Raw genomic sequence first — 24,206 nt, 5'->3', positions numbered from 1 at the left:
ATTCAAATGATAGTTATGATACCGAGTGTTTGTGTTCAAACGATAGTTATGAAAGTATAGATGATTCTGAAAGAAGCCTGGTGTTGGCGCAGTGGTTAGGGCAGTGGCTTGGGATCCAAAAGGTCCTGAGTTCAAGCCCCGTTGGGCCACTGAATTAATACACCAGGGGGTTGACTCAGCCTGTCATCCTTCCGAGGTCGGCGAAATGAGTACCAGTGTACTGGGCCGGTGTATACCCCGGTTAAAATAGGTGTACAATATCCCTGTGTCGTAAGAGGCGACCAGGGTTGCGTCAGGAAGGGCATCCGGCGTAAAACATGTGCCAAATCACTATGCTTATCATACGGATGATCCGCTGTGGCGACCCCTAATGGGAGCAGCCGAAAGAAGAAGAAGAAGAAGAGATGATTCTGAAAGTATCGAAGATGATATTGAAGATGAATTTCAGTTTGAGTAAAGTTTTACTTTATAAATATGATAGACTTCCCTGATTCTCCATATGACAAATTTGAGAATTTGACAAAAATGAGAAAATGACAAAAATGAGAGAAACCAAACGGTAATGGACAGCTACTACACAAGAGGGAGACATTCGTCTTGTAATTGTATTTATCTTAGTCAATCATACTTTCAAGTTCCTCGTCGTTCCATCAGAAACAATGCTAATACTTTTATTTTATTCAAGTTAAATTCAATAGAAAGCAATAATTTTTGGAGAGGCAATTGTTCTACATTATGTAGTAAAAAGGAATTTGGGGATTACATGAAGCGCACGACTGAAAAAATATAAATATATTCTTGTGAAACAAGATGAGATATTAAATGATATTTCCAATAAATAAATGGATGCGAAAGAAAGAGCAAGAAGATTTAAGGAACATCAAGAGTTGGTTTCAAAAGTTGTAAAACAAGAGGAAGACATAAAGAAGAAATGCAGACAGAAACTAACGGGCGAAGAAGCATTTGAAAGGAAACAAGAGAAAAATTTTTAACCACTTTGAAAAACTTCCCAAGAAAAAATTAAAGATGTTTCCACAGTTCCCACAGTAGAATATACTCCTAAAAAACTTCAGATGTTAAAAGATTTTGATCAAATGACTGAGGAAGAATTAGAGCATTTAGGAGAATTAGAATATGATTATGAAGGTTTATGTCAACAACTGGAATAGATTAATCGACCCCCTGATTATATTGTGAATGCTCTTCAAAACAATGAATATTCAGCGGATTCAAAAACCAAAGCAGGACTCATTCCAACAGAACAACCAGCAATATTTCATCTTGTTCAAGAAAAGGTATTGATATTTAGTGATGAATTAAAGTTTTTGGGTTCTGCTCAACCCCCTGTTAAACTAACTCCGAGATTAATGTTTCTTCTCACAAAAGATGGAAGACAATGTTCAACTGTGAGGGATGAATCAAAGTATATTGATAAACCATTGGATATGAAAAATAATGATGATAGAGTATACAGTGGTACCTCTACTTACGAATGTCTCTACATACGAATGTTTCAGGTTACAAAGCGCCTGAACGGGAAAATATTGCCTCTAGTTACGAAGGCGTTTCAGGATACGAAGTCAAAAATACAGTACAGTACGCGCTGCTTTTCGCTGCTCCCAGAGTTTCCCGAACGTAAACAAACTTGTAGCTGCTCTGCCATTGGCTATCGCTTAAAATCTGCCTGGCAACCCTTTGCGTATGCGTGTATCCCAGCATGCTCTTCGTCTCCCCGTCCCGCTCTGTAAATATAGTTATACTGTATACAGTCTATGGTCCCGCTACGAAGTGCTCGGACAGTGTTACAGTACAGTACGCGTGTGGATTACAGTAACTTTTATTCACAATGGACCCCAAGAAAGTAATGAAGAAAAGTGGACAAGGAGAAAAGAAGAAGAAGAGAGTTTTTCTGGCCATACAAACAAAGCAAGAGATAATAGAAAGGTATGAAAAGGGGATGCGTGTTCACAAAAGTGTTCACAAGTCGGGCTATCGCACACTATGACGATGTCTGCCTCGCGCATTTCCGACGGATTGTTAAAAGCCGGCAAAAGCAGACGTCATTGGATCAATTCTTCACGAAACGCGAGGCAAAAAACACTGCTGATAAGGACCAGTAAACAAAGAGGCCAAAAAGTAACGAGAATAGCAGTTAAAAGGTAAATGAATATTTTTATTATTTCCTTTATTCTTTGTTTTTTACATTATGTGCCTCTCGTTTTATTTTTATTGTGCGGTAATCTAATTTTAACATGTATTTGTTTCATGTTCTGATGCATTTTTATGATTTATTAAAAAAAAAATGTCCGAATTTTGCGGGGCTTGGAACGGATTAGCGCATTTACATTCAAAAGGCGTCTCTACTTACGAAGGTTTCAGGTTACGAAACTACTCCCAGAATGAATTAAATTCGTAAGTAGAGGTACTACTGTATATTGATCTGCTAAACACTCTTAATTATAGGGTTAGTATTTCTGGTAAAAGTAGGAAAAATGAGAAGGAGAAACACATTATTCAGGCTTCAAGTATCCTTGGTTCAGGTATTAGTTTTCTTCCAAATGACTCATCGCAATTAGTTCATAGACTGTTATTGTTGTTAGGTAGTAAGAAAGCTGGAAATAACAATTGTTTTAATGAAGCATCAGCCATTTTAGACCAGTTGATGAACATGAAAAGAATTAATAAATCTCAATATAAAGACATTTTATCTCATATTAAATAAGATGAGAAGCACAATCCTGAGTTTTAATTTCACAACAAGCGACCACACATCTTCATTCCCATACCCACTACAACTTGACCCAACAAAAGAATATGAGGCATCTTTATTGTCCATGGAAACTTATAATACCTTATTTAATATAACTGATAAAAATGACAAGTTTAGTTATAATCCGGGAAGTGGATACAAAACGATAACAGTCTCACCCGGAGCATATGAGATTTCTCAAATCTTCTTCTTTCGGCTGCTCCCATTCGGGGTCGCCACAGCGGATCATCCGTATGATCCGCATTGTGATTTGGCACATGTTTTACGCCGGATGCCCTTCCTGACGCAACCCTGGTCGTCTCTTATGACACAGGGATATGGTACACCTATTTTAACCAGGGTATACACCGGCCCAGTACACTGGTACTCGTTTCGCCGACCTCGGAAGGATGACAGGCTGAGTGAACCCCCTGGTGTATTAATTCAGTGGCTCAACGGGGTTTGAACGCAGGACCTTTTGCATCCCAAGCCGCTGCCCTAACCACTGCGCCAACACCAGGCATATGAGATTTCTCAAATATCTTCCGAAATTGCTCGTCTTATGAAAGAACAGGGTGATGAACCAAAAAATATTGTTATAGACATTCAAAAACATACTTCAAAATCAACGATTAAACTTAAAAATAACTACAAGGTTGATTTCACAATTGATAATCCATTTAGAGAGTTATTGGGTTTCTCCTCAAAAAAGATTGAAACTAATGGGACATTTTACAGTGATAATGTCATTCAAATATCCTCAGGAATAAATTCGGTATTACTTCACTGTGATTTGATTGATTGTGCTTATAGTGATGGAATAAAAACAAATACAATATTTTCATTCAGTGCATACTCAACCCCAATTGGTTTTAAATTCAATATGGAACCCAAAAATTTGGTTTATCTCCCTGTGTCAGGAAAAAACATACACAGAGTAAATTTTAGGATAACCGACCAAGATAATCGTATGATTTCTTTTCATGGGGAAGTTATATCCATCAAAATTTACCGACGTGAAGTTTTCCAATAAATAAATACGATGGTTATTGTGAGGAAACACGAGTTGGGAAAATATAAAATAATTACAGGGGATGGGATGTTCCTTTCCCCATACTACAAGGGTGAAGGTATGTATCTTGGTAGAAGATACGATAAACCTAAGAGACAAAGGGGTGTCGGACATCAATTTAGAGGAGATGGGATAATTGATACTCTAATGGGTATCAGTTCAACTATTCTTAAACATAAAGACCTAATTGGTTCAACTGCTTCTGCTGTGGGAAATGTAGCAGGTGCTGTAAAGAGCAGAAAAAATGCCCAAAAGGAATCTCATAAATTACAAGCAATTAAAGAAATTAAAAAAGGTAAAACTCAGTTGTCTCCCGAAGAACGACATAAAATAATTCAAATACTTGGGTCAGGGTTTCAAAAGTTTTAACATCTTTTTTCCGAAATAAATACAAGTATGGAAGCAATTGATAGTATCTATGATTTGGATGATACCATTGTTATCTCAAACTCCACTAAAAAAGAGGATTACTTCAAGGTAAATACAATAACTGCAACAGACTGGAATGCAAATGGTACAAAAAGTTTTGAAATAAATATAATCAACAAACCTATTTGAATCTATCCGAAAGTTTCTTGTTGTGTAAATTTAAATTCACTAAGGCTGGGAATAACACAAACACTACACTCGTAAATGATTTCTTCTGGAAAATGTTTGACAGTGTTCGTTTGTACATTGGAACACAAGAAGTTGAAGCGGTTGATTATGTCTCTGCTGTATCTGAAATGATGAAATTTACACTGTATACATTCAGTGATAGAATGGGAAAGGGGGCTGTCGAAGATTTTATTCCTGATATGTCAACGGGAACAACCACAGACCCTGGATATACTCAAAGGAAAGGAGCGTATAATGATGATACAAAAGCAGAAAATAGTTTCACTGTGGCAGTTCCTCTTCAAGGTATATTTGGATTTTGTGATCATGATAAAGTTCTGTATGGTCTAAAATTAGATTTCAACTACAAAGGAATGATAATGAAAATAGATTACTATTTGGTGTTGGTAGTGCTTTTGGTGAGCAGAATAAATTTGTAATTGATGAAATGAGTTGGTATATTCCTGAATATACTCCTAATCTTAAAAAGGAAGAGATGTTGAACAGAAGACTTAACTCAAAGAAACCACTCAGTGTATCATACCTCAAAAGAAGATGTCAACACGTTAAACTAAACCAAACCACTTACACGTGTAATTTGGGTGTTCTGGAAGGAAAGCCACGATATCTGTGGATCATTTTTAAAAAGCCAGATGGTGATACTGCGACTGATAAGAATAATGCATTGAGTGATAATGCTAAGGTGAAACAACTTCGTGTTTCTCTGGATGGAACATTTTACCCACGAAATAGATTGGAAATTAATTGGGAAAAAAATGATTTTGCTGAAGTATACAAGTCTTACCAAAAGGTGTGCGAAAGTAATGGAAATAAAGAACCTATTTTGGATATGACAGCAATTAAAAGTTTGTATACAATCTCTGCGTTTGACCTGAGTGCTCAAAAGGAAACGATAAAGTGTAATCGAGTGGATACTTACCTACACATTGAAAGAGTAGGGAGTGAAGAAGTTGATGCATATTGTTTGCTTTTGGAAGAAACAATTACAGATTAATACAGATAATGGTGTTATTAGTCTCACATAATTTTTTGTTAAATAAATGAGGGGTAATGGATTATTTCTTTCTAATAAATAAATGAGCATTGATGAGTGGTTTAAAGAATTTGGAAAGAATACAACATCAAATTTACAACTTGTCAAATATTGTAAGAAATTAAAAATTCATAATGTGGTTATTTGTATGAGAGATTAATTAACAAACGTGCCTAAACATACAAAGAATATTATTATGAACTTAGAAGATAATAATGGGAACGGTTCTCATTGGGTTTGTATTTTTAATAATCAAGACAAATATTATTTTGATAGTTTTGGTCTTGTCAAATGTTTATCAAACATTTCAAGTCCAAGAATTAAATTCCAAGTGTTGTGGTCAATTATGTCGATATGTGTTATTTCAACTCAACAAAAATAAAAAATTTTATGACATTATTTTTCATCTAATATAAATGACATGTTGGTAAAGATGGTTCTATCTTTGTTCTATCCCAAGAACTGGATATTGATTTATCAAATTATTACACAAAGGCACAGGCTGAACGACATAAATATAATATAACCAAAAATATTAATATGAAAAATGCTTATAATTTAAAAAATTATCCAACCCCGACTGACACGAATGACTTGGTGAGATTAAGTGATTTATCACAATATATATCCTTAAATAAAACGGCCGTGTATTCCAAAGATACAGAAATGTTGATTTTATCTCCAGGTCATACAGAATTCACAGTTCGAATTAAAATAAATTTTTATGAAGAAGGGCGTATCGTTTGTATGAGAAAAGAACAATGGGGGTATGATATGAATGATTTAGGGTATAATTGGTCATTTAAAATTGACTGAGAAGACCTGGAACAATTAAATCAGTCTCATAAGGAAGAATATTATCCACTTGGTATAGAGAATGAGTTTTGTGGAAGCACGATTAGTAAACAACAAATAAAAGAATTTAAGAAGGGTAAATATAATCATAGTTTTGCCCTAGTTTATATCATGAAAACAGAAAAAACAGGATTATATATAATAAGGAAATACAAAATGATTTAACTATGGGAAGATGGGGAGATGTTTCGTGTCATAATATTATTCTAACATATATTTCTAATACATAAATGATGGCAAGAAGGCTTCAAGAAAATTATCATTTCTGTGTCCAAGCATACCTTCAAGAAAAGGGTATTCGGTATTTTAATACATATGTTCTACAACATAAGAATGAGGTATTTTCAATAAAAGATTGGCATTATGCTGTTGTTGAGAAACCGACAACTTTAGATTTAATTAGAATGTTAAATAATGAAAAAATTATTAAGTTAAGAAAACGTAAGGCTCTTTTAGAAATCCAAAAGAAATTTTATTGGTTTCCTGTTGTAAAAAAATATTTTGGATACAGGAAAAGCAAGAAATCCTGATGAATATATGCATGATATTGTATGGGGTGTCGGCAATTCGAGGATAGTAAGGGACGAGGAAGTTGAAGAGAGAGAAGAGGAGGAAAAGGAGAAGAGAGAGAAGGAGAGGGAGAAGAAAGAGAAAGAGGAAAGGGAGAAGAAAGAGGAGAGAGAGAAGAGAGAGAAGGAGGAGAGGGAGGAAAGAGCGAGACTGAATAAATATGAAAATATGGAAACCAGTAAGATTAAAAAAAGATTGGTGGTATTACAGAAAATAACTCAACCCACCGAGGAGGAAAACAAAGAATTGACAAGTCTATTAGCAGTATTTTCGACAAGACCGTTGACATCGTTTTCAAGGACAGGATATTGACTTGAATTGAAGATTTTTCATTTTTTTCTTAAATAAATGGAGGAGAGAGTGAAGGCATTTCTAAGGATTCTTTATGTTTTAAAAATTAAGATTCAAATGTGCATGTTGGAAACTAAAAATGTTTTCGCTCTCTGTAGGAATTTTTCTTATAATATAAATAAATGAGTTATTGTCTCAAATGTAAAAAGAAAACGAATACGAAAAATATTTCATATTTTAAAAGTAAAAATAACAGTGTCATACAAAAACGTCATTGTTCGGTGTGTGGTTCAAAAAAAAATCAATTTATCCCCAAACACAAACTAGGAGGAGATATACAAAAGTTTTTATCAGGAAGTAAATTTACAACTACTGGAATACCAGGGGAATTACATCTACCAGGGTATTCTTTCTGTGGTCCAGTCACAAACTTGGATGAAAGATTAGATGAGGCAGACAATCCTAAATCCTGGAGTGAGCCCATCAATAGAGTTGATGAAATGTGCATGAGACACGATATTGATTATGGGAATACCACAACTTTGGAAGAAAAGCATGAAGCCGATAGAGAAATGTTGTATAATTTGTCTCTGATATAAAATCCTTGAGAGAAAAAGTTGATAGGTTCATCATGAAGAAGATGATCAGTGCTAAATTGAAACTTGGACTTGGAAATTCAAAAAACTTATAGGCTCTAATGATGTCATTAAGATTGAAGAGCAATTAGCTGATGAATTACATAAACCAATATTCACAAAGTTTCAGAGAAGGAAGGTTTATTCCAAGGAAGTAGATTATATCTGGTCCGCTGATTTGATTGAACTCAATAATGATAAGGGGTACAAGTATGCTTTAACCGTTATTGATTTGAGTAGATACGCATGGGTTGTCCCTTTAAAAAACAAAAGAGGTAATACTCTTTTGTTAGCCTTTCAACAGATATTTAATAAAAGTAAGAGAAATCCTCAAAAATTGTGGACTGATGAGGGTAGAGAGTTTTATAACAAGACATTTATGAATTTTCTAAAAAATAACAGTATTACATTATACAGAACCTTTAATGAAGGGAAGGCCATTGTTGTTGAACGTTTTAATCGTACCTTAAAAGAGAGACTATATAAAAAATTCACATAGCTCGGTTTACAACAATGGTCATCTTTTATTCAGGATATTGTGGATAAGTATAATGACACGATTCACACGTCAACAAATATGAAACCATCAGAAACATTTACAAAATTAAAATATGAAAAAGAGATTAATGTCAGAAAACGTAAGTTCAAAGTTGGTGATATCGTAAGAATATATCTCGTAAGATATCATAAGAAGGTGGAAATCTCATTTTGAAAAAGGTTGCATTAAACGATGGACGAACAAACTTTTAAAAATTGTTTATGTAATAGATACGGTTCCTTGGACTTATGAGATTTTAGGTTCATTTTATTCACAGGAATTACAAAAGACAAAACTAAGCAGATAATACCCATGGGAGCAATGGGTTGTTCCTTCACTCCCTCCTACTATACACCTCCTACTATACACTATACTATACACCGTTGTGGACACTCGAGGGCCAAGTCAGAGGTGTATAACAGTATATAATGTGTCAAGGGGGACGTTCTTAGATCTGTGAACCCCAAACACAGAATCCTCAACTGAATAGTCAAGGCTTAACTTTTGTTTGTTCGTGTGTGTGTGCGTGTGTGTGTGTGTGTGTGTGTGTGTGTATGCGTGTGCGTGTATGCGTGTGTGTGCGTGTGTGTGTGTGTCCCCCAACCCTCACATTCAAAATCTCAACTCCAACCCTCACATTCAAAATCTTCACCCCCAACCCTCACATTCAAAATCTCAACCCCAACTCAATCCTCGCCCAACACAATGTCTTTTTCAAAATGAGATTTCCACCTATATATATTTTTTTTAACGTTTTTTTTTTCTCTTCTTCCAATTCTGTCTTTTAAGGCTTTCAGGTTTGATGACGTAGAAAGGGAGAGTAAGCCTGCACTTTCTTCCCAGAACTAACAATATATATATATTTTATGTTTTTTTCTCTTCTTCCAATTCTGTCTTTTAAAGCTTTCAGGTTTGATGACGTAGAAAGGGGGAGTAAGCCTGCACTTTCTTCCTAGAACTTTCTTGATCTTGCTCCCATCAAGCACCATCCAACAAAGAATGACATCGATAGGTTTAGATCCCAAAGAGTGATAGCATTTTAAGTCTCTAAAATAAACCCAACTTTCCAAGTCTTCAAGGTATAACCACATTCCTGTTGAATTTCCAAGATATTACCACATTGTGAGTTATCAAGCCAGAACCCACATTTCAAGTCTCCAAAATAAAACCAACTTACAAAGTCTCTAAGGGATAACTCATTTCCTGATTTTTTCAAAATTTGTGAGTCTCCATGGTAGGTCCCATATTTAGAACCATCTTGGGAGAACCCTTTTCCTGAGTCTCCAAGGTAGTTATTTAAACCATCAAGGCAGAACTCATTTACTGATTTTTTTCAAAATTTGTGAGGTCTCCGAGGTAGGTTTCATATTTAAAACCACCAAGGATAACTCGTTTACTAATTTTTTTCAAAATTTGTGAGTCTCCAAGGTAGGCCCCATATTTAGAACCATCTTGGCAGAACCCTTTTCCTTAGTCTCCAAGGTAGTTATTTAAACCATTAAGGCAGAACTCATTTACTGATTTTTTCAAAATTTGTTAGTCTCCAAGGTAAAACTTGTATTCTGGCTAATCAAGGTATAACTCGTTCAGTGGGTATTGTCTTGATAACTCGCAATGAGTACTATTGCTGTAAAACTCTTTTTCAGGATTTTGCTGGTCTCCAAGGTATAACTCTTTGGTTGGGCCATCAAGGTCGAGCTCGTTCTGTGGGTCTTGGTCGCTCATAAGGTCTTCAACCAAGCCAACAATTTCGCCCCAAGTTGTAGCAAAAGCAGTATTTTCATATTGTATTTCAGATAAAATTTCCTGTGAGAGAAAATAATAATGTATTAATTAAGTTATTTAATTATTAAATGAGTCGATGCTTAAAAGGAACTGAAAATAGGAAAATAAAAATCTTACCTCAACAGATAAGAGGTTTGAATCCAGTTCATCAACTTGAAGGATTAGTTCCATACAAATAGTCGATCTGCAAGCAAGCTCATCCCACTCAAGGACAGTACAACACTCCATTGTCAATTTTTTTTTTAAATGGAGTCTGGGTTGAACCTTTTATAGAGAAAGACTGGTGGGGGTGGTTTCCTTTGGAAATTCCCTGGGCAAGCCCAGGCAAGCCTTCGTTCGGAAATTTTTCAAAACCATAACATTGTAGAATTTTCTCGTGATCTATTTGAGTCAGAGATGAACTCGAAATGATGCAAGAGCAGGCGGGGCTTAGTAAAAGTGGGCGAAGCTTAGGAAAAGTGGGCGTGGCTTATGTAAATATCTCGGTAAAAGTGGGCGGGGCTTAGAGAAAGTGGGCGGGGCTTATGAAAAAGTTGGCAGGGCTTATGAAAAGTGGGCGTGGCTAATGCAAAAAATAAGCTGAGGCTCAGGAGGTGGTCAAACAAGAGCATTAAGAGAAGTATATCATTTCATAATGACACAAAAGGGGTATCTTGAAAAATATAAAGATTCAAATGTTTTATTTTTAAATATTTTAGATGGGGATTATTGTGCAAAGAAAATGAAACTTGAAGGAATTTGAGAATGAACAAATGTTTATAGGTTCAATGAGTGAGCTAAACAATATGCATTGGTTATTTGAAAAAGAGTGTCCCTAGGCTTACATGTTTCAAATATTTCTTCAGAATCACCTTTAACAAATCACATTACTACTTTGCTACTTGAGCAAATCTTTATCTTTTTGCATTGGTTATTTGAATAGAGTGCCCCGAGGTTAAAAGGGGAGACAAATAAATATACCTTGGGATAAAAAGGGGGTTTACTTTTTAGGGGGAAAAAATATGAATCCCTGAAAATCCCCCATTTACTGACATGGGGAAAAGTGAGCCAGAATCAGTTTATTCACCCTACTCACCTCCAGCTCTCACATATTATTGATTTTTGCACTAATTGACCTTTGACCCCTGACCTAAGCGAAATCGGTCAATATGTCCTGAGGCAAACTTGTAGTACTCATTGAGTACTATGAACCTGCAAAGTTTCATTCATATCGATGCACTCACCTGGTCGCTAGGGGGCCTTCAATTTTCACCAATTTTCACGCATACCCTAATTGTAGGGGGCGCTGCGGGTAAGGTATTCCATATATCACAAAAACCGGAATATATTTGATAGAGCATCACCTGTAGATCATTCGTGCCAAATTTCATTACCCTTCGTGGGATAATAGCTTTTGGAATTAATTTTGCGTGAACGGTACCGATTTTGAAGGTTTTTCGGTTGTTGCTCAGGAACCAAAGTGTCCCTAGCAACCATCACAAATTCTAAAGCACTAGGTCATAAGATGTACCTACAACCCGAGTTTGGTCAAAATCCACCCACGTTTACTACCAATTATGCTGATGACAAACGAACAAACATCCAAACAAACAGACAGAATTACTGATAATAAGGGTCACCTATGTCGGCGATCCAAAAACGTCATGCCGAGCACTATACTTGCAAAAGCCATCAAACAAATTTGACCTCTAAAATAATTGGTGGTTGAATTCAATGACCAAATATGCAACTCCTCTTCAAATTTCAAGTCAATCGGATGAAAATTGAGGATTTTAGAAATGCCAAATTAGTTGTTGACATTGGGACTATGTTGACCTTTTTGTCGATGTTGACCTCAATAATTGGCTGGTTTAATTCAGTGACCTGAAATATAAATCCTCTTCAAATTTCAAGTCAATCGAATGAAATTTGAGAAATTTAGAAATCGCACTAAATTGCTGACCCTTGGCCTATGTTGACCTTTTGGTCAATGCTGACCTCAAAATAATTGGCTGGTTGAATTCACTGATGTGAAATGCAAATCCTGTTCAAATTTCAAGTCAATCGGATGAAAATTGAGGATTTTAGAAATCTCAACTAAGTTGTTGATCTTTGGCCTATGTTGACCTTTTGACCTCAACAACAATAAGCTTCTTCCTTATGACAAACTCTACCATGTGGTGAAGTTTCGTGAAGATCGGTTTAAAATTGTGACCTGTAGGCGACAAACAGACAGACAGAATAACAAGCCGGAAGGCGGACATGGGTAGTCGACTACCCAATACAACCTCACGCGGTGGGCCCGTTCGATGGGGAATGCACAAGAAAATTCATGATTCTAGCTTCAGGAGTTAATGCTGCAGATTGTTTTTTTCGTTAAAATACCCCCACATTTAGAGGTTTTTCGGCCGTTGATAGGCAACGGAGGGGTCCATAGCAATGGTTTTTTCTCACACATAACTTGGGCATACCCTGAACCGACCATACCAGTTTCATGTATATCTGACTCATAGTCTCTGAGATATAACGAACTTCGTTTTTTTATTGTTTTTGACCAGGGTTCATTCAAAGTCTATCTTCTCCGAGAGTTTTCATAGGATCCGGCTAGAAATTTTTGACAATATGGCTGAATGTACTGCCCACAGTCGCTCATGGCCCGATTTTTGATTTTCGAAAAAATTAATTTTTTATGATTTTTCAAAAATTTCAAAGTCCTGTTGCTAGGCAACGGTGGCATCCATAGCAACGGTTCTCATTTTCACACAGCTAGGTCATGGTATGAACCTACCAACCAAGTTTCATCGAAATCGCAATTGTATTAACTGAAATCGCCATTTTAAATACTGATAATAAGGGTAGAACAAATCTCAAAAAACATATTTTTTTTTTTTTGATGAGATCGACGACCCAACAAAATCGACTAACCAACATACAGTACTTGAAAAATCTTCGATTTTGCAAGTGACAAATGGACCCGAATGCAATACCCTCTCCTTCGGCAAAGGTAATACTTCAGAGAGGGAACCACGACATCTTGCAGAACTCTGTACTAGAATATAGTTCAGAAATCAGATCGATCATCTTTGCTGGCAACCCATGAAGACCGAGAATCCTCCAGAGAGCATCCCGATTCACTGAATCGAATGCCTTGCAGAGATCAACATAGGCTGTGAGAAGCCCCTGCCAAAACTCTGGTCTGTGTTTGGTGAGGACCCAGAGAGCAAGGATACAGTCAATCGTTGACCTCTTTGGTGTGAAGCCTGAATGCTCTGGGCGTGCATGATCAGAAGATCAGCATGGATGCCACAGATCCCTGGAGCTTTACCCCATTTCACTGCAGCCTGTGTTTCCATAAAACGAAGGTGGACCACAGTTGATTGGAGGGGCTGCAATAGGGATAGTAACACCCCTGACATCCAACTCAACAGCTGGTGGATCAGCCTGGTACAGCTACTCAAATACACCTGCCCAGCGGACCTTCATTTCGGATTTCTTTGTCAAGAACCCACCACCCTCTGTTCTAAGTAAGATCTTACCACCACCCACCACTGCAGCACACCAAGGGATTGGCTTGGAGGACCGCAAGGCACGGATTCCTCTGTAAGCAAGATGAGAATCACTCATCCACACTTGATGCTCCACCCCTTCACAGATGCCTCGCACACAGGCCTCCCTCTTGTTTGCCCTCCATATATATATATATATATATATATATATATATATATATATATATATATATATATGTATATATATGTATATATATATATATATTGTACTGTACTGTACTGTACTGGGAGATACTTAGCAGGCAGACACGAAGCGGAGGAACAGTCGAGCCGGGCTGTGTTGCACGAGTGCGAGCGCGGGCGTACTGTGCCCGCGGCTCTCCTTTATTCCGTACGCGGTACACTCACGAGCCGGCCGACTCCAGTATTACTACGACACCTCAGACGGCGTGCACACCTCATATCCCTCGCCGAACCCCACGGCCACTCCTCCACCATCACGCCCATCATGCATCATCATCATGCCCCTCCCCGTGGGCCTGACTACACCACACTCCTCCCTCCTAAAAGTATGATTATTAAATGATCAGTATTATAAGAAGCATGCAGAACACGAAGGATTTCGTATAATAATCATGGAAATAAAATGAAAATAACAAAGTATAATAGCACACCACATCATATAATGTGTCGATGCGAGCGAGTGGAGCATTAAAGGTCAGGTCTGACCGCGTTACCGATATGAAGCAGCAAAATGAGAAGCACAGCGGCATTATGCAGCAAAAACGCCCCCCCCCCCAGGTGGCCCATGCTGACATGACCCTGGCCAAGGTCGTAATGACCTCTCGAGCTAACCTCCTCCGGCCCCATCAAACGCCTCCGGCCCACTCCCCCCAGGCAGACCCGACGTAGATAAACATCCCGAGGCCGGCAGCCCGCTATCTGGAAGCTGTGGCGCCAGCCCTAGACCTTGGCCGGGGGCGCTGAACAGCGCTGCTGGCTGCATGCATTTAATGCGCCAAAACAACTCACGCACCACAATCAGTCGAGACGCCAACGCCCGTCCCAACGGCCTTGAGCGAACACAGCGAGTTGTGCTCGCAATCAGAGGTGGAGGTAACGCAGACCAGGGCACCAGTCTTGATGCCGAGTCGATCTCTGAGACCCACACGGCCGCTAGACGGGAGCAACTCCACTTAAACCACACTGCAATCATAGGCTCGTTATAAATCATTACGAATAACATTCGAAGCATCGCAAATTCATTTTTCCGTACAGCGCGCTTTTTTGATAAAATCCCAGCACATGACAAAGTAATTACCTGCGGTCTGGAGCAACTGGAGGCTAACAAACCTTCTTTATTCGCCCCCACATCACATTGACCATAATCCAACTCCCATTGACTGATCTCCGCCACATCCACTTTTACATGAGAACTGCTGGCATTTATTTCAACAACGTTAAACTGCATCACTAGAGCAAGGAAAAACACATATGCCATGAACAACAACCCACAACCCGCATCACGAGTCCGCTCCTTGGTTGTCGACTCGATGCTGCGACTCGCGACTCCCTTTAACGCCACGGGCCCACCGCCACCTGTTGAAGCTGCCTGAACCACACCGATGCGCATTGCCTCTCGAACCTTGCCACAGCGCGGGAACTCATCGCGAGAGCTGATACGGCTTTCACCGCCCGCCAGAGCCTCGCCCTCGGTACTCGATGAAGGCCTCGAAGAGAGTACCGGCACATCTGGAGGTACGAACCGGAGACCCAGTCCGAGGTGCGCAAGCCAGTCTCGACCCAACAGGGGGGGCCCCTCCCCTCGTACAATGAACACCGAGAGCCGGGCGCGTCGATCTCGGTAGCGCACTGAGACGTCGGCCCTCGCAAGCGGTGCAATCGCTTCACCGGTGTACGTGTATAACGACAAGGCCGTCTTGACCAGGCGAATACCGCGAAGACCACGAGCCGCCCGCTCACCCATGACCGACACCGCAGCCCCGGTATCCACGCAAAACACAGTAGGTTGGCCATTCACTTCGACCTCAACCGTGAAAGGCGTCGTCATCTCCGAACCAACGGAAAACAGACTCAACCGTGGTTGCATCTCCCGCTCTGGTTCGCCGGCATTGTCAGGCCCCGGTTGCAGGCCGATCTCCAGGTCACTGGGGTCCTCTCGCACCTCGTCACCCAAGACCCCAACGGAGGCTCCCGCCATCCGACACACACGCTTCAAATGTCCCACCTTGTGACAATGCAAACACACGGTGTTCTTATACGGGCACATTTGTCGCAGGTGCGGACCCCCACACCCCCAGCAGCCGCGGAAAGTCCCTTCGCTCCAGGCGCGACCGTGCTGCGGTGCCCCCTCGCTCCAGGCGCGACCGTGCTGCGGTGCCCCCTCGCTCCCGGTGCGACTGTGCTGCGGTGCCCCTTCGCTCCCGGTGCGATCGTGCTGCGGTGCCCCTCGTCCCGCACCGCCAGGCGCGCGTGCGACCTGCGGCACTTGAGCCACCGCTCGGACTCCGGGCTGCGTGACTCGCGGCACTTGTGCGATTACCGCATTGACTTCGGGATTAGCTGCCATACTCCAGCTGGAGCTACTCATTGCGTCCTGGCCAGCAATGGCACGGACATCCGTGAGCGTCTGTTCGACAGACGAAGCAGTCACGACCGCCGAGTCGAATGTGATGTCGGTCAATCGCAGGATAGCCGCTACCATCTTTGCGTCTCGCAGACCAGAAATAAAACGATCTCTGAGCCTTGTTGGACGCTCCTCTGCCGTGAATTTGCAAGGCACAGCCGAATGCTTCACTCGTGCCACGAAGTCCGCAACGCGCTCCTCGCCACCCTTAGCGAGATGATCGAACTGGAACCGCGCGAGATGTAACGACTTCTCCGGCGCCAAGTGGGTCTTCATTTTCGTCACGATGTCCTGAAAGGATAGCATATCATCACTGGGTCTATTTGGAGCCACCAAATCACTCAGCAGGCGGTAGTGCTCCGTTGATAGCGAGGCGAGCAAGATCGCCTTGCGTTTCTCTTCATCCTCTACATCATTTGCCCGAAAGTAGCAACCCAACTGTTCAGAAAACAACTCGAACTCATCTCCCCCGAACACGGGTACACGTCCGTGTGCCGTGCCGCGACCTTCCGCCATGTTCCGTGAGACACTTGGTTCCGTAGCTTGGAACCGCCCTTACACACGCCGATCCGCCGATCCTCGTCGCCACTGTACTGTACTGTACTGGGAGATACTTAGCAGGCAGACACGAAGCGGAGGAACAGTCGAGCCGGGCTGTGTTGCACGAGTGCGAGCGCGGGCGTACTGTGCCCGCGGCTCTCCTTTATTCCGTACGCGGTACACTCACGAGCCGGCCGACTCCAGTATTACTACGACACCTCAGACGGCGTGCACACCTCATATCCCTCGCCGAACCCCACGGCCACTCCTCCACCATCACGCCCATCATGCATCATCATCATGCCCCTCCCCGTGGGCCTGACTACACCACATATATATGTATATATATATATATATATATATATATATATATATATATATATATATATATATATATATATATATATATATATATATATATATATATATATATATATATATATATATATATATATATATATATATATATATATATATATATATATATATATATATATATATATATACGGATATATGTTTTTTTACATAAATAAGTGTATACATATATATTGTTACGAATCTGGAAACCATCGCATTCACATAAAGTTGCCCCAAAGTTCAGTTATTTCGTTAAGTATATGTGGATAGTTAGAATCTCTCCCCTATGTCTAATGAGAATTTCATGTGTGCACTGTGAGTTTCTTTCTAGTTAATCTTCTGCATTAAATCCCCCTCCACTCCTTCATTGCCATTACGCACGTGTTCGAGGCCACGGACATAGGCAGGGGTGAGATCACATCAGGGCCGACTCTACTCCAGCAAGATGGAATGTTCCCCTCGTCCAATCGGGGGTGAGATCACCTCAGGGCCTACTCCGCCCCAGCAAGATGGAATGTTCCCCTCTTCCAATCGGGGTTGAGATTACCTCAGGGCTAACTCCGCCCCAGCAAGATGGAATGTTCCCCTCTTCCAATCCGGGGTGAGATCATCTCAGAGCCGACCCTGCCCCAGCCAGATGGAATGTTCCCTCGTCCAATCGGGGGTGAGATCACCTCAGAGCCGACCCCGCCCCAGCCAGATGGAATGTTCGCCTCGTTTAATGAGGGGAGGACACCGATCACCCGACGCCCCCCCCCTGACCAATCCAGAGGCGAGTTACCTCAGAGCGGATCCCTCCAGCCGCCTGGTGGAGGGATAAGAAGGGTGGCGAACTGTCTCAGCGGGGTCTCTTTTCCGGGGTTCCTTGGTGGTCGGTGGTCGTGTTGGTGCTCGTGGTGGTGGTGGTGGTCGTGGCGGAGGTGTTTCGTGGTGTTCGTGTCGTCGACCGTCGTTCGTGGCTGGCCAGGTCGTTCGTAGGATCCTAAGCTGAGGTTCATGGGTTCGAGTCCCACTGTGGTGGTTTGCGTTGGAGCGCTCGAGCTGGGGATCCCCGTTCCCATCCACGGACTCCGAGCTCCACAAGTGCGAGTCGGTAAAACCGCACGAGGCGGCCAGGTATCCGGCTGGACTCTGACTCTCAGCTCGCCTTCCATCCCGAGCTGAAGGGCCAAATAAAGACCCATGAGGTCCATTTCCTTTTGGGTGTGTGTGTCTTTCTGTGGCCAGTCTGATAAGTAGAAATTGTTAAATGATTGCCATTGTACATTTGCCGACATCTATATTCGCGATTAAGTCTGCTCTGTGTTTCCCTCCCTATTACATTGCAAATAAATAACTATTAAATGTTCCAGTTCGTTGTCTGTGCTTTCTTTCATTGACCCAGTATGGTTCTGGCTTGAGAATTAGGGAGGCTGATTGTGCCGTAAATTGTGATTTGGACCGGAGCGGCTTTGGTAATTTCCGCTCGGTTACGCCGGCTCTGAATCTGTAACAGCGACGCGGTTCGGACAAAGCCGGCCGAGGGTGTGGCTTCCCCGGTAGTTAGACCGCGCTTCTCATTAGGTAAATTGGAATCAGACAAAAAGACCCTAACCATGCGGTCGAAATATTGGCATCCATGGTCCATTAAGCGACCCGTCGACTTCGGGATTATCCGGAGTGACAACCTTCAATTCCGGTGTTCGGTGGGAGACGGCCCAACTGCTCCATCTAGCGGTCGTCCTCGCCACCGAACCCGGCACCACAACAATATATATTGTTGCGGTTCTTGGAACCGCATGCATCCAACAGATAGTGGTCACAAGGCAGTTATGCCATTATTATACATGGAGATAGTCCCTTTCCTTTTGTCTAGCGGGACAACAAGGGAGTGCGTTGCGATGATCTCATAGCTCGGTTTGCTTCCATCATTTTTTCTTCATTTCATCCCGACTCTTCTTTTTGTCTGATTATTCCTGAGGTAAATCTTGGCCTGGTGTTGGCGTAGTGGTTAGGGTAGCGGCTTGGGATCCAAAAGGTCCTGAGTTCAAGCCCCGTTGGCCGCTTGAATTAATACACACCAGGAGGTTGACTCAGCCTGTCATCCTTCCGAGGTCGGCGAAGTGAGTACCAGTGTACTGGGCCCGGTGTATGCCCCGGTTAGAATAGGTGTACCATATCCCTGTGTCGTAAGAGGCGACCAGGGTTGCGTTGTCAGGAAGGGCATCCGGCGTAAAACCTGTGCCAAATCATTATGCGGATCATAACGGATAATCCGCTGTGACGACCCCTAACAGGAGCAGCCGAAAGAAGAAGAAGCAGAAGATTCCTGAGGTAAATCTGAGCCATGTGTGCCTTCGTTGTGAGGTGGGCCCATTTGTTACAATTTAGAATACATTGATATAAATTTTTCCCCCACACTCCCCCGTTTTTTTTTTTTTAAGGAAAATTTGAATAATTTTTCTTACACATGATTACCATGTCCCGTTCCTGAAGGAGAAAAGATTTCCATTACTCAAGTTCAATCAACAATGGCAGCGAGTGCTCATATCAGAAAATGAGAGTTTCCATTTAATTTATGGCCTGTTCATCAGCATGTGTCACACATTGAAAACATGCTACCCGAAGTCAGAAGATAAATAGGTCAGGGTGTGGATAGAGCAGCACCCAACGGGAAACACAATCGAAGCACTCCTTGAGCTGAGGAGAAGATAGATGTGGGCAAGTACAAGCTTGGGCCTGACACTGGGTTGAAGGAGACGAAAAGGACTCGAGAGGTGAACAGAGATCCAGCCCCAACAGAGCCTGGGCCTCACAGCAGCACTCCGTGCAATCAGGCCTCGCACAAAGAGAGCTGTGCACGTTAGATGCAGTCGCTTTGCAGCACGAGCCCCACCTGCACCATTGAACACATGTTGTAAATGACTCACAGTGTAGAACTCCAGGCCTGTTGTACATTGAAGCAACCACAGCAAGTTCACGATGTATTTGCAGAGCGGCAATCGAGAGTGTGGCTGAGAACATTCCTCCACGCAGGCACCACACAACGCCGACGTTAAGACTTTGCCCAACCTTCTCCTCAGTGGGTTTTTTCTTTCTTTTTTCCCCACATTGCTCCATCTTATCTCCTCAGGAAGGGGGTACAGTTTAATGATCACGTGTTGAATGCCCAATCACCAAAAGCTGGGTTCTCTCATCGTCCAATCTTTGTGTGTAAGTTCTTTCCAAGCTTCATTTCGACAAAATCGTACATTTGCATAGCTCAACTGCGTTCAACACTCCGAAACAAACAAAACCAAAGTTAACATCGAGTAAACATCATGGGTAAACATCATGGGCTCACGTATTTCCACAAGACTGACAAAGGTTCTTCCAAAGCATTCAACTTGCATTATCAATATTTTATCTCTTTCCTTATTATTTCCCTAAATGACAACTGACATATACAGAAATCTCAGTTGTATGTGTACTCAAAATATTCATCTCATTTGCTATTTCCATGTAAAGGCAAACAGTCTTTATCAGGTTTCCAATTTGCGATCAATAATTCTTTTCACAAAAATATTCCATCATTTATCCCAAAATATGAAAGTAATCTATTTCTTCAAGAACCGAATCCAATTCCATTTTGCACAGTTACCATTTTAACATTCACATCTGCGAAACAATTTACAGTTTCATTCACAAATAGTTCCAGAGCAACTGCCATTTTTTTATTATCTTGATTTAATTCTCAGTAACTTTTCCTTATCCTCAATTAACAGATTAACAAGGTTTTTTATGAGCTTAGTCTTAAAGTAACTAACACTATTACCGCACAGCCCCCGATTTGAGAGTTCCACTCCGCTCGGCCATCCTGGCATTGAGTTACCAAGCTGCAGAGCGTCCTTGGCTGCAGAGCATAAAATATCTCCAAAATAATGTTTAACCAAACTCTCTTAAACAACTTTTGGTCCTGACAATAAAATATTTTCTTTTAAAATCCATAAATCAAAAATTAAATCTTCAGCGTCAATCCAATTAAATCATGAATTTACCTTGACTGAATCGATCAAAGGGTTACACTGGGTTGTTTCCCATTGCCTTCCCAGCACAAGTTCATGCAACCTCAACATTCGCAGACGAATAAAACAATACGCCTATTTCAACGTCCATCCGAGGGCATCATCAATTATTTGTGAATCGCCCCATGTGCTAAACATCATCAAATCAATTTTAAAATCATTCCAAATCACGTTTCTGCATTTGAATAAAAATCTTCGAAACATTTCTGACACGTCCTCAGAGCTAGCCCAGCACTCAAACCTGCCAGGTTGAGTAATTACAAATCATCACAATGCCAGCGAGAGCTCAACTCCCAAGACTTTGAAACATTTACAATTGCTATTTCAATTTATCCAAAATCCCTATGGTTTTCAAGTAAAACTTATCACTTTTTCCCTAAATGGACTTCACTTTAAACAGATTCAGTAGAGAGGGTGCGCCACAAACATCAAGCAACACGGAACAAGAAGTTCTCTCCACATCCGATGGGAAGAAAAAAGAAAAACTCCAAGACAGGCAAAATCCACAGTTTAGCATTACTCTGTCATGGCTTCAACACCCGCAAAAACCCCATTAAATATCCTCCAAATCAATCACATCTCTACATCATTTCAAAGTCATTGCCAACGGCATGCACACTTCGACACAATAGCCCACCCTCTTGAATCTGTATATGAATCGAATTTCACAGCTAAAGCTAAGACTCAAACACAGACTCAGTGGAGAGACATGCCACCCCCCACAGATCCAGTGGAGGGGGCGAGCTGCACAGTCTCAGCTCGCGTTCGCGTTTATCAGCACCAAACCACGAACAGCCAGGCTGTTTTATTTCGACTCTCTGCCTGAAGTTTCTTTAGTTGTTAAAAATATCGTCAAAATCCAAACAGAACACGTTTCATTGCAATGAAATCTATTGGACTCGCACAAGTTTCATTTTTCACTCACTCAGCATCACATGTATCTCAATGCAAATCACCAGCCACGCACCCAGCCGGTCAATCGTCTCCTGCATTTTACAAATTTCACGGTCGACTTTCCTACATTTGGGGAAATCGCAAAGGTCAACCTCCCCCCCGAAGTGCAATGGGTAGGCCTCGCCATGAGAATACTGCCTTAATGATCACAGTATCTCTCCTATCAGGTAAGTATCAATGCAAACATATATCTCACGCGTCCTCTGCGCGGTCTGTGGCATGTCACTTCGTCATGCTCATTTCATCTGACTCTTCTTCTGCAGCACTTTTCTAAAACAACTACAGTACTTATCGTTTACCTTTAAATGGACTCTCTCCGCTTCCTCTTCTTTCTATCAATAAAATTATCTGACAATTAACTTTTCTTTGTTTGAAATGCGTTACCTGCTGAGAGCACTCTCCCTTACCTTCGCTCAAGCACTTGTCTTTCCTCCAAGCACTGCCTCTGGCAGATTAAGCACCTCCAGTCACGAGCACCGCACAACGTCAGTTCGAATCCGAGTCACCAGGTGCCAACTGTTGTGGATTTTTTTCACCCACCCCGTTGTGGTCGTTGAAGGATTCTTCCTGGTTGATTGTGGAATCCTATTTAACTTCAGGAAGAGTTTAACGTTTATCCGATTTGGTGATAAAATCCTGCATAAAACCCACCGACACTGATAACCGATGTCCACACAAGTCCTTTCTTTGTGAAACAATTTATTTTCTTATTATTCACGATACACTTCTCACCCTCATACAATGAACTTAAGAATCCCCATTTGTTGCAATATTATTTGATTCTATTTCATTTATTCTTACTTTTAGTAAACAGTTAAACCAACCCGATTCAATTCACTTCCACATTACATCAGAGTTTTATTCTAACTTGGTACTTGGTCAGTCCCACAGAGTACAAGCCACTGAGATTCTATACTTCCTCACATGCTTGCACTGAAACAATTTTACATTTCAAAGCATTTTATACTTTCATGGGAGAGTGGTGCAGGCTACCAACCCAGACTGCAGACGTGTCCTTTAGGCGAGAAGCCACTACGTACATTTCGAGGCAAATGTTCGCTGTTATTAACCCAGGTCACACCGCTCCAGACCAAGACATTTATCAACATTTAGGGCAAAAGTCTCTTGGCCAGAAAGGACAGCCAATTCAACTTATAGCATAAAACTTACATTTCTAAAACTCCATTTGTTACAATTTAGAATACATTAATATAAATTTTACCCCCACACCAGTCACTTTTGGTTCAGGGTGCCAGTCACTCTGTGCAGGTCGCCGACTCTGGATCCAGAAAAAGAGCCCCAGATCATCACACTTCCTCCTCCATGTTTGACATTTGGTGTCACACACTGAGGAACCATCCTTTCGCTTACTTGACGGCGTACAAAAACCCTGCGTGATGAACCGAAGATTTCAAATTTTGATTCATCGGTCCATAAGACCTTCTTCCAGTTTTCAGTAGTCCACTAGTGGTGCTTCTTGGCCCAGGCAAGCCTCTTTTTCTTATTTTGCCATCTTAGCAATGGCTTTCTTATTGCTGCTCGACCTGTCAAACCTGCAGCTCAAAGCCTTCTCTTCACAGTTGAAACTGAGACTTCCTTACTTCGACCAGTGTTAAGCTGTGCTTGAAGCTGCTGTCTTGTGAGCCGCCTAGCACGCAATCTGTTGACTCTCAGAAACTTGTCTTCTGATTGTGTTGTGGCTTTGGGTCTGCCAGACCTCTTCCTGTCAGAGTTTCTTCCAGTTTCCAAGTGCCTTTTGATGGTGAAGGAAACTACTCACTGACACCTTGGCTTACTTTGCAATTTCTCGAAAGGAAAGACCTTCACGTTTAAGGGTTATCATGGTCTGTCTGTCTTCCTTTGTTAATTGTCTTTTTATCGCCATTATGATAGCAATATACTACTTTCTGCAGTGCAATATTGTCCAAATAATGCTTCAGAGGGTGCAGCAACACAGTCTGTTCCAACACTGCTTTTATACAGATAGAGGGTTTGTAACTAATCATCAAAAGTTGGGACACCTGCAGGAAATGT

At 41.3% G+C, this 24,206-nt stretch overlaps 1 non-coding gene across 1 annotated transcript; it reads right to left on the bottom strand.

Moving 5' to 3' along the window:
- Nucleotides 1-22,188: 22,188 nt before the first annotated feature.
- On the bottom strand, nt 22,189-22,347 carry LOC147015760 (U1 spliceosomal RNA). Its single transcript, XR_015050391.1, has one exon. It is a non-coding gene; the product is annotated as a U1 spliceosomal RNA (small nuclear RNA).
- Nucleotides 22,348-24,206: the final 1,859 nt, after the last annotated feature.

This window comes from Eptatretus burgeri, chromosome 12, assembly GCF_056783735.1.
Source record: "Eptatretus burgeri isolate ZD-2024b chromosome 12, Ebu_testis_v1, whole genome shotgun sequence".
Lineage (NCBI taxonomy): Eukaryota > Metazoa > Chordata > Myxini > Myxiniformes > Myxinidae > Eptatretus > Eptatretus burgeri.
This window is presented reverse-complemented; position numbering and strand designations above follow the sequence as displayed.